We start from the raw sequence: 18141 nt of genomic DNA, 5'->3' as shown, positions 1-18141 counted from the left end.
TAACAAAGAAGGCATATCGCTGCTAATAATACATGAATTCACTCCATTGCATTCATTAGAAATCATTAAATTGAAAGCTGGGAAAGCAAAACATAATTATATAGTTTGGATATCTAAAAATTTTTCATTAGAGAGAGAAGATTTGTATGTGTGTAAAATACAAGTGTGTTACTCTGAAATTGCAACTGAAATACAAGCTTACTTTAGGGAAGTGATTGTTATATTAATTTCCTATTTAAAATGGCCCTAGACAATAACTATCAGCATTGTAAATTTGCAGACTGTTTGAACCAGCAATTTTACATGTAGAAATTTATCCTGATGAAATTTTGCACATGTATACAAAGCTAAATACATAAGAATGTTCAATGTCACAACGCTGTTAATAAAGAAAAAATTGGAAAAAAATTGAAATGCTCATTAATAAGGGATCAGTTAAATAAATTATCAGCCTTGCATATGCTGAATGTTCTAAATTTACTAAAAGTGGTCAAATATATCTTTGTAGTAAAGAAATAATTTTATATTAGCTGACATAGCTGTCGTTTATAGTTTGTTTACCCCACCTCTATTCCCTGCTTTAAATTAAATCTGTATTGAGGCTGAGGTATTCACTGTATCAGAGAGGTATGGTTATAAACAGCACTGATCAGTTCAAAGGGGTAAATGCACCCTGATGTTTATAGCAGCGTTATCAACAATAGTCAAACTTATGAGAGCCCAAATGTCCATCGATTGATGAATGGATAAAGAAGATGTATATATACGATGAAATGTTATTCAGCCATCAAAAAGAATGAAATATTGCCATTTGCAATGACATGGATGAAGCTAGAATGTATTAAGCTAAGTGAAATAAGTTAATTAGAGAAAGACAAATATCAAATGATTTCACTCATATGTGGAATCTAAGAAACAAAACAGATGAACTTATGGGGCGGGGGGGGGGAAGAAGAGAGGGAAACAAACCACAAGAGACTCTTAACAATAGAAAACAAACTGAGGGTTGATGGAGGGAGGTATGTGGGGGATGGGCTAGATGGGTGATGGCTACTAAGGAGGGCACTTGTGATAAGCACTGGATGTTGTATGTAAATGATGAGTCACTGAATTCTACTCCCGAAACCAATATTGCACTGTATGCTAACTAAAAGTGAAATAAAAAATAGTAATAAAGTTATTACTGATAATTCTGCTATAAACATAAGGGTGCATGTACCCCTTTGAATTGATCAGTGTTCTTTATAAACATACCTCTCTGATATAGTGAATCCCTCAGCCTTAATACAGACTTGATTTAAAGCAGGGAATCGAGGTGGAGTAAATAAACTAAATGACAGCCATGTCCGCTAATATAAACTGATCACATAAAGTTAGAATTCTTAGTGCTTACCACCAAAGAAATGAAACTTAGAGAAAAGTATTCTCACCATCTATCAGGCACACATTTGAGAATGAAAGAGAACGCTGTAAATAAGACATGGAAATAACCTGGACTATTCTAAGGAAACAAGAACACTGTACTTACAGACTTTCCCCTCAGGTTAACTCATTTATTATAAACCAAAGACAAATGTCATCTTTTAGCAGATAAAGTCCTTGCTTTAATGGAGCTTTAGATAAAGAGAGATGGAAATTAATATCATTTGTAAATATCTTCTCTCATTTAGTAGGTTGCCTTTTTGTTTTATTGATGGTTTCCTTCGCTGTGCAGAAGGTTTTTAGTTTGATGTCATCCCAATAGTTTATTTTTGCTTTTGTTTCCCTTGACTTAGGAGACATATCTAGAAAAATGTTGCTATGGCTGATGTTAGAGACATTACTACCTGTGTTCTCTTCTGGGATTTTTATGCTTTGGGGTCTCACATTTAGGTCTTTAATCCCTTTGAGTTTATTTTTATGTATGGTGTAAGAAAGTGGTTCAGTTTTATTCTTTCGCATGCAGCTCTCCAGTTTTCCCAGCACCATTTATTTTCCTCATTGCATCATTGCATATTCTTGCCTCATTCCTCATAGATTAATTGGCCACGTAAGCCTGGGTTTATTTCTGGGCTCTCTATTCTGTTGTATTGATCTATGTGTCTATTTTTGTGCCAGTACCATACTGTTTTGATTACTACAGCTTTGTACTATATCTTGAAATCTGGAATTGTGATATCTCCAGCTTTTTTTTCTCTTTCTCAAGATTGTTTTGGCTATCAGGGGTCTTTTATGATTCCATACAAATTTTAGTATTTTTTCTAGTGTTGTGAAAAATCCTGTTGCTGTTTTGATAGAGATTGCATTGAATCTTTAGATTCCTTTGGATAATAAGGATATTTTAACAATATTAATTCTTCCAGTCCATGAGTATGAAATATCTTTCCATTTGTTTGTGTCATCTTCAATTTCTTTCATCAGTGTTTTATAGTTTTCAGAGAATAGATATTTCACCTCTTTGGTTTAGTATATTCCTAGGTATTTTACTCTATTTGGTACAATTGTAAATGGGATTATTTTCTTAATTTGTCTTTCTGCTACTTTATTATAATGTATAGAAATACCGCCAATGGAAAGTAATAAAGCAAATAAACTAATGAACAAGATAGCTAGAGGCTGATAAAGCTTTGAAGAGAATTGAAAAACTGGGTGAAATGATGCAGGGTGGAGAAGTAGACAGGAAGGCTTTCTTGAGAAGATATTCACCTTAATGTCCAGAAATAAATAAGAAGGAAGGAAATTGTGGAACCAAAGGACAACTGAAGGAGGGAGATAGATGGATGATGTGTCTGGAAAAGAAAATTAGTAAAGGCAGGAAAAGGAAAGCATGAACACCAGAAAGAACAATCCTTGCACCTGTTCCAGACTAGAGGTGGTATATGGACAGCGCCTGGACTGGCTTACATGAAGGCCAAAGGAATTTTCCTAAGACTTCAGGGAGATCAGAGGGGAATATCAAGAAGACCTGATTGGAGAAGTGTATCCTAGTCAAGGAAAGGCTAATGTAGAATTTAGTCTTAAACATATTTATTATGATTACAATTTGTCTTAGGCTAAGTAACCGGAATTGAGCTGACTTGAAACTCTAAGTAGAAGAGGTAATAGGAATTGTTGAATGTTGTCTCTGTTAGGAAATGCTCTGAAGTGATGAATATTTTGCAAGTCCATCTTTTTTGGATGCTGTATTGTGTTCCATTGATCTATGTGTCTATCCTTTTGCCAATAACACACTGTCTTGATTTATAAAAACTTTATAAATTCTTACCTTTCAGAGTAACTCTTAATATCAGGCAGTGTGAGTCCTCCAACTTTGTTCTTTTCCTAATTGTTTCACCTGTCCTGCAATTCCGTATTTTAAAATCTTATTTTAATATTTTGTGGAATTTTTTTCATATTTATTAAATAGAGCTTGTTTATTTACTTCTATCTGGAAAAGAAAAGAAAAGAAAAGAAAGAGGAGCTGTCAGTAACACACTTTGGGCTGCAAGTGACAGAATCCTTCATTTCAGGACTTTGGACAAAGAGGAATTCATTTTTCCCCACAACAGAGAAAGTCTAAAGACAGGTGTCTGCTGGCATTGGTTCAGTGGCTCAGTAATGTGAAGGCCAACATCTGTTGACCTCTCCCTCATAGTCACAAATGGTAACTACAGCTGCTGCCATCTTGTCCATTCAAAGTAGAAAAGAGGGGAGAGAAGGGGGGTCACTTATGTCCCATGATCCAGAATTATATCAGATAGCCTCTTTGGCTGCAACGGAGTTTGGGAATGGTGTGTTTTTTTTCCAGCTCATATAATAGGCCAGAAAGAAGGGGTTTGATAGGAGAGCTGGTATTGCCAACCTATAGTGTTTGCCACAAATGTTAATGAGAAGTTTCAAAAAAAAAAAGGAAAAAAGGTTTTCATTGAATTCTTCCCTCTTCAAAAACATCAGCAGAGGAACCCGTGATAAAGAATCCATCTCAAACCACATCACTTTCCTTATCAGTGTTGGATGGGAACCATCTCATTTCCTCCTGGTCCTGCTGTCCCCTGCCATGAGAGTTAGCTCTCCTCTAGCATTTGATAGCATTCACACAGTCCTTGAGTCAGATCAGCTATAAAAACAAACCTGGTCTGTTACTAAGGAACAAGAGTGACATTATGACCAGACTGCAAGCATAGCTCTCTTCAGTAAATTTGTAAGGAAAGAATATTGGAATTCAATGCATGTCCATAAACTGCCCATTTCAGTACCTGAATGGGGAAAGCTGGGCATTTCTTCTTTTCTCTCATTCAATAAACATTTATAGGGTTCCTATGTGTCAGGCACTGGGTGTTTTTATTCCTCTTCCCTTTATTATTGTTTCCTGTCCTGTTTTCTTGTATTACTTTTATTTATTATTATTTTTCATTCTAAGTATATATGGGAATATGTGTGTGTGTGTGTGTGTGTGTGTGTGTGTGTGTGTGTGTGTATAAAAGTATAAGACAGTATGTCAAACTTGCAGAGTGCACAGCACTGTCACTACAGCTTTCTCTCTGGTCTCCCTGTGGGGGCCAAAAAGCACCACTCACTCCCTTTTGAGAAGCCTGGAAAGGTATGGAAGAATCAAGATGTAGGAGTTTATCTGTGAGGAACGCTGCTTCTTACAACATTCAGGTACTTATTCGTGCATTTGTTTATCCAGTAAATATTTATTGAGTCCCTTTGCTAGATTCTGGAGATATTGTGGTATATATACAGACACAGTGTCTACCTTCATTGAACTTATATATGTTGTAGGACAATGTTTTTGAAATACTAACCAATGTTATTTTCTCTCAATAGTTACTTTTTTCTCTGTCTTCTACTTATTACATCTCTTCCCTGAGACAATAATCAGAGCCTAGCTACTGAAGTGGGAACAGGGAGAGAAAAAAGGAGAGACTTCCTGTACTTACAGGAATAAAAGTGATACTAGGCATAGAGTATATGTTAGCATGAGCTTCACCTCCCACAGATACCCCACTAAGTGACAAAAGATTTCTCTGGGCTGAAAGGAGAAAGAAACATGGAAAGCAAGGGAATTTACATAGAGGCCAGTGGGGATAGGAAGGACAATCAGATCTGAAGGGTCATGGATGAGAACTATGTCAGTCAAGGGCCACAGTGAGGAGAATTTGTGGGCACCCAGGAACCAGATGGTAGTCAAGGATGCATTTGCCAACACCACCTATCACCCACACCTGGGCCCATATCAGCCATCCTTTCTCCAGCCATCCAAACTCCATGCTTGCCTTTTCTTCTTGGGCATATAGTTAGGCTCTATTTCCCAGCCTCCCTTGCAGTTAGATGAAACCATATCACAAACCAGTGAGTTCTGGCCAAAAGGATGTGGGGGGGAAGCGATATATACCACTTCCTATCCTGTTCATAAATATTTCCAATGCAACCCTCCATGATCCCTCTCTCCTGTTCTGTCAAATATAAATGATGGACTCCAAGGCCTTAGGAAATGGCAGAGTCAAAAGATAAAAGGAGCCTGGGCCCTTGGGTCCCTGTTTGGAAGAGAGCCACTCTGATCAGAAACATCCGCACTAGGTTCTTGTGTGAGCAGAAGTTAATTTTTACTGCACTGAGTCACAAAAATGTTGCAGTTGGTTGCAGAAAGCTTTGTCTACTCTTCTAATATTTCAAGCAGCTTCCCAGCTCAAGCAATACATTCTTCTCCCTGGACTTAGTTCACTCCTTGTCCAGCTCACTCCATGAGGACAGGCACCCCATTGCAAAATACCAGGATAAAGTAAGCATCCACCCCCAAAGGAGGGTGAGGCCCTTATAATCTACCATGGCAGTATGCCAGTAAGGGAGGGAAAGGTCCTACTTTTACATTTGTAAGGCTAACCAGAACCTGCTTAAGATTTACTGAGCTAGGAAAAAAAAAAAAGATTTACTGAGCTGGGGGCCCCTGAGTGGCTCAGTCAATTGAGTGTCTGACTCCTGATTTTGGCTCAGGTCATGACCCTAGGGTTGTGGGATCAAGCCCCACCTCAGGCTCCATGCTGAGCATGAGCCTGTTTAAGATTCTCTCTCTCTCTCTCTCTCTCTCTCTCTCTCTCTCTCTCTCTCTCTCTCCTTCTACCTCTCCCCCCCCCCACACATGCTCTCGCTCTCTCTCTCTCTCTCTCATAAATAAATAAATAAATAAATAAATAAATAAATAAATAAGATTTTTTTCTTGGGCTGGGAGACTAAACACACAAACATCACACAATATAGAAGGGGAGAGAAATACTAAAAAGTTATGTGTAGAATTACAAATTGTGCTAAGCTCTATGGAGAAAAAATACAAATAGTCTGGCAAAAATATCAGGTGGGAATAGAACTCATATTAAGGAGTGGGAATGAATAAAGACTCTCTGAAGAAGGAACCCCTGAACTGAAACCTATCAGGAAAACCAGAGTCGAGCAGATTAGAAGTTGGGGGAATATCATTCAGGCAAAAGGAATGGAATGTGCAAAGGCCCTGGGAAAGGAAAGAGGTTGGCTCATTGAGGATCTGAAAGATGTCAGTCTAGCTGTGATGTAGACAGAGAGGAAGAGAAGTGTAGGAGATGGGGATGGGGAAATAAGCTGAGCCAAATTTATAAAGGCCATGTAGGCCTGGCTCTTGATTTTATATTTTATTATAAGAACCTAGGAAGAAGAATTTTAAGCAGGGATCATGGTCAGCATTGCAGTTTTAAAATATCAAACTGGCCAACATGGAGATGGGATGGGAAGGAGGCAAAAATGGAAGGAGAAAGCCCATGTAGGAGGCTATTTCAGAAATTCAGGCAAGAGATAATGATGTGTTGAATTAGAAAAGTAGCAGCATGCATATGGAGAGAAATGGATGGGTTTAAGATATGCTTGGGAAGTTGAATAGAAGAGCAATTTTTGCATTCAATATCTTTAAACTCTAGTGAGAGACAGGAGCAGGGGGTAAGTTGTAGGAGACTCAGTTCTAGTCTGAGCCCTCTAAGGATTGAGAGGATGTGACAAACAACAGTAGCAGCAGCTTCCCCTAAGTCTGAACCACCATTTGAGCAGGATGGCTTGAAGGAGATGAGAGGCTGCGGGGAAAACTGGGCTTAGAGTCAAACAGCTGTACCCCAATTGGGTAGGTAACGGGGTGTCCACTAAAATGTGTTGTCATGCCAAAAGGGATAGAACCTGGTTAGTTAAGCAACTTTGAAACCTAACAAATAAAGGGGCGCCTGGGTGGCGCAGTCGGTTAAGCGTCCGACTTCAACCAGGTCACGATCTCACGGTCCGTGAGTTCGAGCCCCGCGTCGGGCTCTGGGCTGATGGCTCGGAGCCTGGAGCCTGTTTCCGATTCTGTGTCTCCCTCTCTCTCTGCCCCTCCCCCGTTCATGCTCTGTCTCTCTCTGTCCTAAAAATAAATAAACGTTGAAAAAAAAATTAAAAAAAAAAAACCTAACAAATAAAGACTCTGCCCAGATATGATCTGAACACCATGGGGGAGGGGTGGCACTCAAATAATTCCATCCTTTGCCCATTCTTAATAGCTTTTGATAATAGAGAGAAGAATAGCTAATATTATGAGGCTTTTTGTGCCAGGCCCTGTGCTAAGGAATATACGTGTATGCATTTTCTCATTTAAGCTCATTAGGGCTCTGTGAGGGAAGTACTATTATTACTTCTGTTTACTAACACTGAGGCTTAGAGATTAGTGCCTTGACCAAGCAAGGCCTTATCTCTAGTAACTACAGTAGTGTGTATTCAAACCCAGCTCTAACTCCAGAGTCCACACTCCTACCCATATAAGAAAATGTGTTGAGGAGGATTCTGAAGATGTATTTGGGTTCAGTGGAGGCAAAGTCAGGTGGGTACTCTCTGGTCAATCATGTATAAGCATATGCCTTATAACCATGCAGCCTTATTCTAAAAAATAAATCACTACAATTACATAACAAAGGAAAACTGTAATTATATTTTATGATTTTATAGGATATCACATTCATATTCTAATAGCCAGTTATATTTTTCAAGCCAACTAACTAGAAAGAATATTCGAAGACTCTGGTACATGAGGGTCTCTAGACACGTTAACACAAAAATTCTAAACACATATGAAAGATTAAAAACCTGCTTTGAGAGCCTCTTCTCTGCAGAACTCAACTGGGGAGTCACATCAGGCTAGAAAATGGTTCTGGGGCAGAGTCAAGCTTTGAGCTGTTAGGGAAAGGCTGCACTGAAACAAAACTGCATAATCTCTGGAAACCCAGTGTTAACTGGTATAAACCAACACTGTTTTTCCTGAAAGCTCTCATAAGAAAGAGCATTTTAAACCACTAATGTGGCTGTCTTCTCACCTCCTTTCCGGTCCCCGGTGGGGAAAGATGTTTATTCTTCTTACATAATTTTGCTCTTCTTTATGTCACCAAATGGCTTGTGATAGTATTACATTTGACAGATCTCTTATTGAGAAGCTGCCAACAACCAAAATATAATTAACTTAGTCTTCCAGGATTATATAAAAAAAAAAAAAAAGACCGTGAACCATGCACTATTTATTGGAAATAGTGTGCAACTGCTTATATCTCAATGAAATTTGCTGGGGTTGTAAAAAATTCTGCATCTCAAAGAACGCTTTGTGCAATAGAATCTTTTGCTGAAAGGAGTTGGGTCCTTAACTTTAAGAGAACAGAAGTAGGACAGGACTACACAGGGAATCAGCAAGCATTCATGAAATGTCTACTTAGTCAAGCACATTGCTAAACTCTAAGGATATAAAGAAGAATAAAACCTAAGAGAATTGATAATCTAATAAAAAAAAAAAAAGGAGAGAGGACTCCATACAGCAACTCCTAGAGTGAGAAAAAGGACATTGATGTATATATATATCTATATATATCTATATATATCTATATATCTATATATCTATATCTATATATATATCTATATATATATGATGTATACACACACACACATGCACACGCACACACAAACACCACATTATAGTAGTTCTCAAAGTTGTAGTCCCCAGACAAGCAGAATCATCTGAGAGCTTACCAGAAAGGCCCTACATGAGACCTACTGAATCACAAACTCTGAGGGTGGGGCCTACCAATCACCTCCAAGTGCACACTGTCTGGAACCCACTGGATTAGCAAAAGAGATAACAATAAAGTATAATTTCTTGGGGAATTATTGCATTAGTTACTGCTATCTAACCAAGAAATAATAAACTTGGGCACTGGGGCCTTTTGGGAGGTTGTAACCTAGCACTATGAGGCAGGTTTGAGGTTGTAGTTGTGCTAACATCTAAGGCCATTGTGTTGCCCTCCAGCTTCAATTCTTGCTATACTCTGTGTTACTTTACTATTGCTACTATAACAGACTGCTATAAATTTGGTGGCTTAAAACAACCCACATGTATTATCTTTTTGTTCTAGAGATCCAAAGTCCAAATTCAGTCTCCCACTGGCCTGAAGTCAAGGTGTCAGGGCGCCTGGGTGGCTCAGTCTGTTAAGTGTCCGACTTTGGCTCAGGTCATGAGCTCACGGTTTGTGAGTTCAAGCCCTGCGTAAGGCTCTGTGCTGACAGCTCAGAGCCTGGAGCCTGCTTCAGATTCTGTGTCTCCCTCTCTCTTTGCCCCTCCCCCACTCACACTCTGTCTCTCTCTCCTTCAAAAATAAATAAACATTAAAAAAAATTTTTTTTAAGGTGTAGCAGGTAGAGTTCCTTTTGGAGGCTCTAGTGGAGAATCCATTCCCTTGTCTCTTCCAGCTGCAGGATACCATTTGCATTGCTTGGCTTATGGCCCTGCAGTCATCTCAACCACTGCTTTCCTCATCACATCTCTTCTGATTCTGCCCCTCATCCCTCTCTCTTGTAAGGACCCTTGCTGATTATATTGGCCCACTCAGATAATGCAGGATAATCTCTCCATCTCTAAATCCTTAATTTAATCACATTAGCAAATTCCCTTTTGCCACATAAGGTAGCGTATTCACAGGTTTCTGGGATCAGGACATGGATATCTTTAAGGGTCATTATTCAACCTCCCATAAATTCCCCTTCAGTGTTGCTGGGGAGAATAGAGAAGAGGAAGGAAAGAGATGTTGAGTAACAGAGTTTTTAGGAGGGTAGGGCTAAAAAATGGGTCCAATTGTTAGGTTGTTTTAATTTGTTGGGCTGTTATTCCTCTATATAAAAGCCCAGTCAAGTGCCCATGGTTGGGGTGTCCTAAAAGAAGGGCATCAATGAGGTTGGCAAGGCCCAGGACCCCCTGAGCAAGCCTGCTTATCCCTATGTTCACCTGTTTTCTAAACATCTCCACTTGAATAGACCCAGAACTGAACTCTTCATTCTTATCCCCTGTCCTGCCACCCCACTCCAACCTGGCTTTCCTCCTTACATCCTTATCTCAGATAAATGCACATAACCTATTCACTTCATACAGAAATTTACATAACATCCTAGGCTTCTCTATCTTTAAGTCCCCCAATCCTCTAAGCAGACAATGACCTCTGTCAACCCCAACTCAAGGATAACTCTTCATTTTCAACCAGACATGGTACAGGGACTCACCATTCCTCACCTAGATTTTGCAAGAGCGTCTTAACTGGTTCCCATATCTTTAGGATCACCACCTTTATCACCACTACCACAGTAGTATTTCCAAAACACAAATCTGTCACCCATTTTCCTCTGCTGCTTAAAACTCCCTAATGCCATTTTAGAATAAAGACAAACTCCTTAACAAGGTGTATAAAGCTTACTTGTTCAGTCTCATGTTTGCCATTTCCTCATATGGCAAAACAAATTATTTACATATCCTAGAGTGCACCTTGATCCTTCACACCTTCTACCTTTTCACCAGACTCTTCTTTTTGCTGGAACATCCTCACTCAATTCCGTACTTGCCTGGAGTGATGACTATTTAAGTCTTCCTCTAAACATACTGCCCTGGCCTCTTCCTTCTGTCTTACCACCCACTATTCACCCCTGGAAGCACTTATTATCCTGAATTTTAATTAGTAATCTATAGTTTCTCGGACACTAGACTGTGAGCTCTGTAAGTGTAAGGATTGAATTTTACTCGCATCTATACTCTCAGAGCCCAGTACAGTACAGGGCACACAGTAATTGTTCAATACATTTCCCAGTTGAATTGAGCTATTACATGACATTGGGAAATGCTAGCTAAGGAAACAAAAAAGGAATGGGAGTTAAGGAGGAAAATTAGGTTAGAGTTGCAGGTGCCCAGTAACTAGAACAGGCCAGAAATTTTTTAGGGTAGAGCCATCAGTACATATGCCTATAAGGACATAAACAACAGAAGAAAAGGGTTTTCAGTAATGTCAATTGCTCCAGAGGACCAAAGCCAGAAAAAAAGTATTTGGATTAGACAAACAAGAAAGGCCTTTCAAGAGAGAAGTTTCAAGTGGAATGTAGAAGATGCATAAGAGGGAAAAGGGTGAGGGAAAAATGGTCAACCAATGTTTCTCACTTACAAGGGGTCAACCAGTGTTTCTCATACTTAATATACATCACAATCTGATGAGAGCTTGTTCAAAATGTATATTCCAAGGCTCTACTCCCAGAATTCTGATTCAACCCAGCTGGAGGTGCAGGTCTAGGGATCTGCATTTTATTTATATTTTTAATTTTTGTATTTATGTATGTATGTATGTATGTATTTGAGAGAGTGGGGGAGATGCAGAGAGAGAGAGAGGGAGAGAGAGAGAGAGAGAGAGAGAGAGAGAGAATGCCAAGCAGGGTCCATGCTCAGTGCAGAGCCTGATGTGGAGCTCGAAATCACTAACCATAAGATCATGACCTGAGCAAAAATCAAGAGTTGGATGCTTAACCAACTGAGCCACCCAGACGCCCCAGGATCTGCATTTTAAACAGCATTCTCATGCAGTTAGTCACTTTGATAAATATTTAAATGTTGTAGATAGATACTGAATATAAACTACATTTTGGGGGCTCCTGGGTGACTCAGTCAGTTAAGTGTCTGCCTTTGGCTCAGGTTATGATCTCTCATGGCTCATGGGTTCAAGCCCACATCGGGCTCTATGCTGAGAGCACAGAGCCTGCTTGGGATTCTCTCTCTCCTCTCTCTCCTCTCTTCTCTCTTTGCTCCTATCCTGCTTGTGCTCTCTCTCTCAAGATAAACAAATAAACTTAAAAAACTTTAAACTACATTCTGGAGAATATCAAGATGAAAGAAAGGAATAATGTGGGTAGCATATAATTTGAAGGGTGTTAAATTAAAAATGTCAAGAGATGAGTATCAATGAGATTCAACTACTAGGAGATGCACATGTACACACACACACACACACACACACACACACACACACAATCCATAGGGTAAACAGAGGGAAGGTGGATATAAACAGGAATAGATCAAGAGCAGTCTGGCATCAACAAACATGAGCTAGAGCCCTGCAAGTCTGGACAGAAACCTGTGTCGGTTCTCATTGCCTCTGGTCCTAGTAGTGTGGGTGTCCTGCAAAAGCTGGAGCCTTCCTCATGAGCTCCGTACATACACCTGGCCGAGGAATCAGAGTGCAGAAGGAAGGTACAGGGGAAGGTAGAACAATTGCAGACCGATCTGCTGCCTCACAGCCACTGGGTGAGTCAGTAGATAAATGACAACGTGTGTGAGCTAAAACATGACTGCTGCTTCACTTCTACCCTCCAAATCTCCCACAAGAATCTCCCTATGGCCCACCCTAACTAGATATATACAAGAAAGGGAATTCTGGGGAATGTTACTCATCCTAGCCAAGTCAACACATTACAAAACCACCACAAGGTGTGTGTGTGTGTGTGTGTGTGTGTGTGTGTGTGCACGCGCGCGTTAAGAAAAGACAAGGATCACCAGATGGAAAAGTTGAAGGGTCAATTAAGAGGGACAGTTGACAGAAAAATATCCCAACAAAAGAAGGAAGGAAACGGGCCTCAGTTTTGATGTTTGAAAGGAGGGACATTCTTTCCTTTAGCATAAATAGAAAGAAGCAGAGTAAAGAAGAGACGGACAGGGGTGGAGTGGATGTGTAATTTGCATCAAAACACACTTGTTGGAAGAAAGGGAAATGAGACAGATCACTTGAGGCCACACTTAATGGAAGGTGGCCTCTCTCAAAGACAAAAAACTAACTTATCTCACACATTTATTCTGAAGGTCCTCACAAAAGGAAACATCCAAGAGCAACCAACTAAAAGATAATCTACAGTCTTCTCATTGTGAATATGGGATGGATTGATGCTCTTCCAAAACCCAAAATTGTGACATAATTTTAAAATATGGTTATTAAGCACCTGCTTGTTCATCACTATGAATTTAAGGACATTTACAGAGGTCACATCTTAGCATATGGTCTGCTTCTTCCTCGTTGAAGTTGTTGGCAGCAAAGCTGCTCACAGCTTGGTGTGCTGTGCTAGCACCAGCATGACAATTTAAGGAATGGCACGCTGTGCCAGCCAGTCCATCTGAGATTTCTGGCAGAGTGAGGCCCTAAGGGGAACTTGGTAGGAAGACAGAGTTGTTCTTTAAAACTTAAAATCACAAGTTAAGGATGTACCCAAATACATACAAAACCCTAACCTGAGTCTACCATGAATGAACAACCTAAACTACCTTCCGCTAGTTTATATTTTCAGTTTTACTTCTTCTTGGGGCAGTCAACCTTAGTTGACTTTCTTTTCAAAATAGAACAATTCCTCTTTATGTTAACTTTAATTCTTCTGGTTTCAATCTTCAAAGAAGCCCCCAGTTCTTAAAGGCAAGGTTTGATAAGTATTACCAGTTCAGACTATTCTTACTTGATTTTATGAACTTTAGGTCATGTCTCCATGGCCCTTCATTTTCTATACTAAAAATGTTTTAGTTTTCTCCTGTGACAGAATCCATGTGGAGAGAAGAATTAGACTTGAATTCCAGTTTTTCTACTTGCTTGGGTGAATTAATCTCTGAATCTGTTTCTTCTATAGATGTGGGTACTAACAAATACCTCCCATAATAAGTATTATAAGGATTAAATAAAATAATACATGTCATAGTCAGGGTATAGACCAAATTGCTATAAGAAACCATGAAATATAGGGGCTTAAATAAGATAAAAATAGTTTTCTTATATAATATTCCAGAAGCAGTGGCTCATAGGTACCCCTGCATGCTCAAAATATGGATTCCATTTTTGAATGGGTCATCTCCCAGACAGTGGTGTGGAGGAAAGATAATGGTGGCAGAGTGCTTGCTTTTAAGAAAGCTTCCTTTTAATCTGTGACCCAAAAACCATACACATCACTATTGTTTATATACTATCAGCCAGAATGCAGTCATGTGGCCACATCCAACAGCAAAGGAGGCTGGGAAATGTCATTTCTATTTAGATGGACATACACCCAGCTAAAATTGTGGGGGAAGTTGTTTATTATTAAAAGGAAGAAGGATAGAATGAACACTTTATATTAGCTACACTTTCACATAGATTACATGTATAATCACAAAAATTACATACATTGCTATTATGGTAAAAAAAATCACTTAACATCTTATTTCTTTTTTTTATTTTTAAAAAGTTTTATTTATTTATTTTGAGAGAGAGAGAGAGCACACGCGAATGGCGGAGGGACAGAGAGGGAGAGAAAGAATACCAGGCTCTGCACTGACAGTGCATAGCCCAACATGGGACTCGAACTCATGAACCATGAGATCATGACTTGAGCCAAAATCAAGAGTCAGACATTTAACCTACTGAGCCACCTAGCCACCCCCTGACATTTTATTTCTGGTCCCCCTTACCACTAATAAAGAATTCCACACAGCCAGCACCTCCAAGGACTCAAAAGATGAGGGTTTTTTTTTTAAGGCAGAGAATTATGTCTTATTCACCTCCACATCTTCCAAGCCTAACAAAGAAATATTCTTAATAAATGTTTATCAAAATAGATAATCACTCCAAGAGCCCTTATCTGGGTTAAACCCCTTTAGCAACATGTGGATTGCAGACTTTCCATTTTTAATGAGTAGTACTATATCATATATATGACACTGTTGGCTTTACATACCATATGACCCAATTGGTTACATGCTGAAGCACTTCAGTATATTCTTACTGTTTGATATTTTTGAGGAGAAAGGAGTAAAACTCTTTTAAAAAGACTCTCAAAGCATGCTCAGGTTCTCTCAAGTTGACTAAATCAAACACATGAGGAACTTGTGAAGATGGCAGAGTAGGAGGATCCTAAGCTTCCCCCATCCTATGTTTACAACTAGATATCACTCACATCCATGTAAGTAAACTAGAAAGGGACCCAAAGATTGTCAGAACAAACTCCACAACTAAATGTAGACAAGAAGCCACATCTAAGAGCATAGGAAGGGCAGAAATGGTGGTTGGGAGCTCCTTGCAGGACGGAGGGAGCTGCAGGTGTAGAGAGGGGAAAGTATCAGGAAGCCCAAACTGGGAAGATGGATCCCCAAAATGTCTGGCCTTGAAAACCAGAGAGGCTGAATTTTGTGAGTCTGTATAAGCAGTGGGGACTTGGAGCCTGGAACTTTAAAAGTTAGCTGACTCAGCACAGGCAAGCTGGAGAGTAAGTGATAGCTGGGTCACTGCCCTTAAAGTAACAACAACCCACTGAGAGGCAACATAGAAGTGACAGTTTACAAAATGCCTGGGGCAAATAGGAGTGAGATCTATTTACACAAATTTCTGTGCATGTTGGGGGATTTCTCTGGGAACAAAAAACTGGCAAGCATCATTTTCCTCCCCTGCCCCCCCAGCATAGATCCACCTGTGGGGGTGGTGCTGCACAGACACTTACTACCTAACTCACTAGCAGTGCACTCCACTCAGGAGTTCTCATGAGGACTAGACCACTCTAAGTCTGCTGGCCTCAGTTCTGGGCACAGACCAGATTTTCTTAACTCAGCACATGGCCCTGCCCAGCCACCATAGGCACAGACACTGCACCACACAGCCACTCCATGACTCACCCCTGGGGGGTTACCATGCTTGGGGGATCCAATCTAGGACTAGTGGCTTAGTACAAACTTTGCTAACACCATTGCCCCATCTCTGAACCCTTCTGCAGTCATGCCCCTTTAGAGCTGGCCTGTGAGGGTCTCATTAACACCACAGAGACCAAGCACAGCCCACAACAGGTAGAGTCAAGGCAGACATCTGGACTGAACGAAAAAGTGATTCAGACACAACAGCAAGATACAAACAACACACATAGGAGACTCCCCTGAAGTGCCAGGTTCTGGTAAACAGTGGGCACTGCACTGTAAGTCACTATAAGACCTCTTCTTCATAAAGCCAAGAGCAGAAGATGTAGCTGACTTTCCTAATACAGAGAAATAGACACAGAGTGATACACAAAATGGGGAAATAGAGGAATATGTTCCAAATGAAAGAACAGGAGAAAAATCACAGTAGGAGATCTAAGTGAAACAGAAACAAGTAATGGGCCTGATAGAGAATTTAAAGTAAGGATCATAAAGACACTCACTAGACTTCAGAAAAGTGTGGAGGACATCAGTGAGAACCTAGATCAAGAGATAAAAACTAATACATCAGAGATGAAGAACTCAATAAACGAAACTAAGAATACAATATATGAAATAAATAGTAGGCTACGGGAAGCAGAGGAATGTATCAGTGATCTAGAGGACAGAGCAATGGAAAGCAATCAAACTGAACAGCTGAGAAATAAACAAATACTACATAATGAGAATAGACTTAGAGATTCAGTAACACTATCAAGCATAATAACAGTCACATTATAGGGACCCCAGAAGTAGAAAAGAGAGAAAGGAGGCCATAAAATGTATTTAAAGAAATAATAGCTAAAAACTTCCTGAATCTGGGAGGGGAAACACAGATCCAGATTCAGGAGGCACAGAAATCTCCAAACAAATTCAACCCAAGGAGATCCACACCAAGACACAAAGTAATTAAAATGGCAAATAAATAAATAAATAAATAAATAAATAGTGATAAATAGTGATAAAGAAAAACCAAGAAGCACACACAAAAAAAAGATGTACCTATAAAAATCAGTCAAGAGAAGCACAAAATAAAAATATTTAAAATATGTTACCAAAATGTGGAGGGGAGAGGAGGAAAGAATGAGTTCAAAATTAGGCAACCATCAGCTTACTAATGACTGCTATAAGCAGAAGATAGTATATATAAACTGAATGATAACCACAAATCAAAAAAAACAGTAATAGATATGCAAAAAATAAAGAGTAAGGAATCTGAGTATATCACTAAAGAAAACCAGCAAACAATAAAAGAAAGAAAGAGAAAGAAGGATCAGAGAAAAACTATAATAACAACTACAAAATAAGTAACAAAATGGCAATAAATACATTTATATCAATAATTACTTTGAATGCAAATGGACTAAATGCTCCAGTCAAAAGACATAGTGTGACAGAGTGGATAAAACAAAACAAAACAAAACAAAAAAATGCCATCTATATTCTGCCTACAAGGAAGTCATTTCAGACCTAAAGGCATCTGCAGATTGAAAGTGAGGGGATGGAGAAATGTTTATCATGCTTATGGATGTCAAAAGAAAGCCAGAGTGGCAATATTTATATTGGACAAAATGGACTTTAAAACAAAGTCTGTAAAAAGAGACAAAGATTGACACTATATAATAATGAAGGAGAAAACATAACAGGGGATATAACAATTGTAAATATATATGTACCCAATATGAGAGCACCTAAGTACATGAAACAGTTAATAACAAACATAAAGGAATGCATTTGTTGTGATGAGCACTGGGTGATGTAAGGAATTGATAAATCTCCATATTGTACACCTGAAATTAATGCTACACTGTATGCTAACTATACTAGAATTAAATTTTTTTAAAAATTTAAAATGTGGTATATCAAATAAATACATAAATATCAAATGTGATACCATTGACTTAAAAAGTGCTTATCATCCATTTTCTTGGCAGTCAGAGAAAACTAGTGCAGAAGTAGCCATTGGGAACCATAGCCTGGTACGCTATGTGGTATATATTTTGTACACCATATTTCTTTGTAATTAGTCCCAGAATGAGACTGTTTTGCCTGAGGTTGGGCAAACCAAGTGAAAGTTTTCACACTCTCTCACATCTCATATTCTCCAACTTATCTATGGT

The 18141-nt window shown here is 39.2% G+C and overlaps 1 long non-coding RNA gene across 1 annotated transcript in view; it reads right to left on the bottom strand.

Moving 5' to 3' along the window:
• The window catches only part of LOC121033684 (uncharacterized), a 145533-nt gene extending 142175 nt beyond the window's left edge, over positions 1-3358 (bottom strand). Inside the window, exon 1 of the long non-coding RNA XR_005792061.1 lies at positions 3245-3358. This is a non-coding gene — a long non-coding RNA (uncharacterized LOC121033684). The remainder of the gene's footprint in view (positions 1-3244) is intronic.
• Between the last annotated feature and the right edge of the window lie 14783 nt (positions 3359-18141).

This window comes from Herpailurus yagouaroundi, unplaced genomic scaffold (genome assembly GCF_014898765.1).
Source record: "Herpailurus yagouaroundi ecotype Mexico unplaced genomic scaffold, PumYag 159, whole genome shotgun sequence".
NCBI classification, from domain to species: domain Eukaryota; kingdom Metazoa; phylum Chordata; class Mammalia; order Carnivora; family Felidae; genus Herpailurus; species Herpailurus yagouaroundi.
Note: the sequence above shows the minus strand (reverse complement) of the source record. Positions and strands in the feature narration are given on the sequence as shown.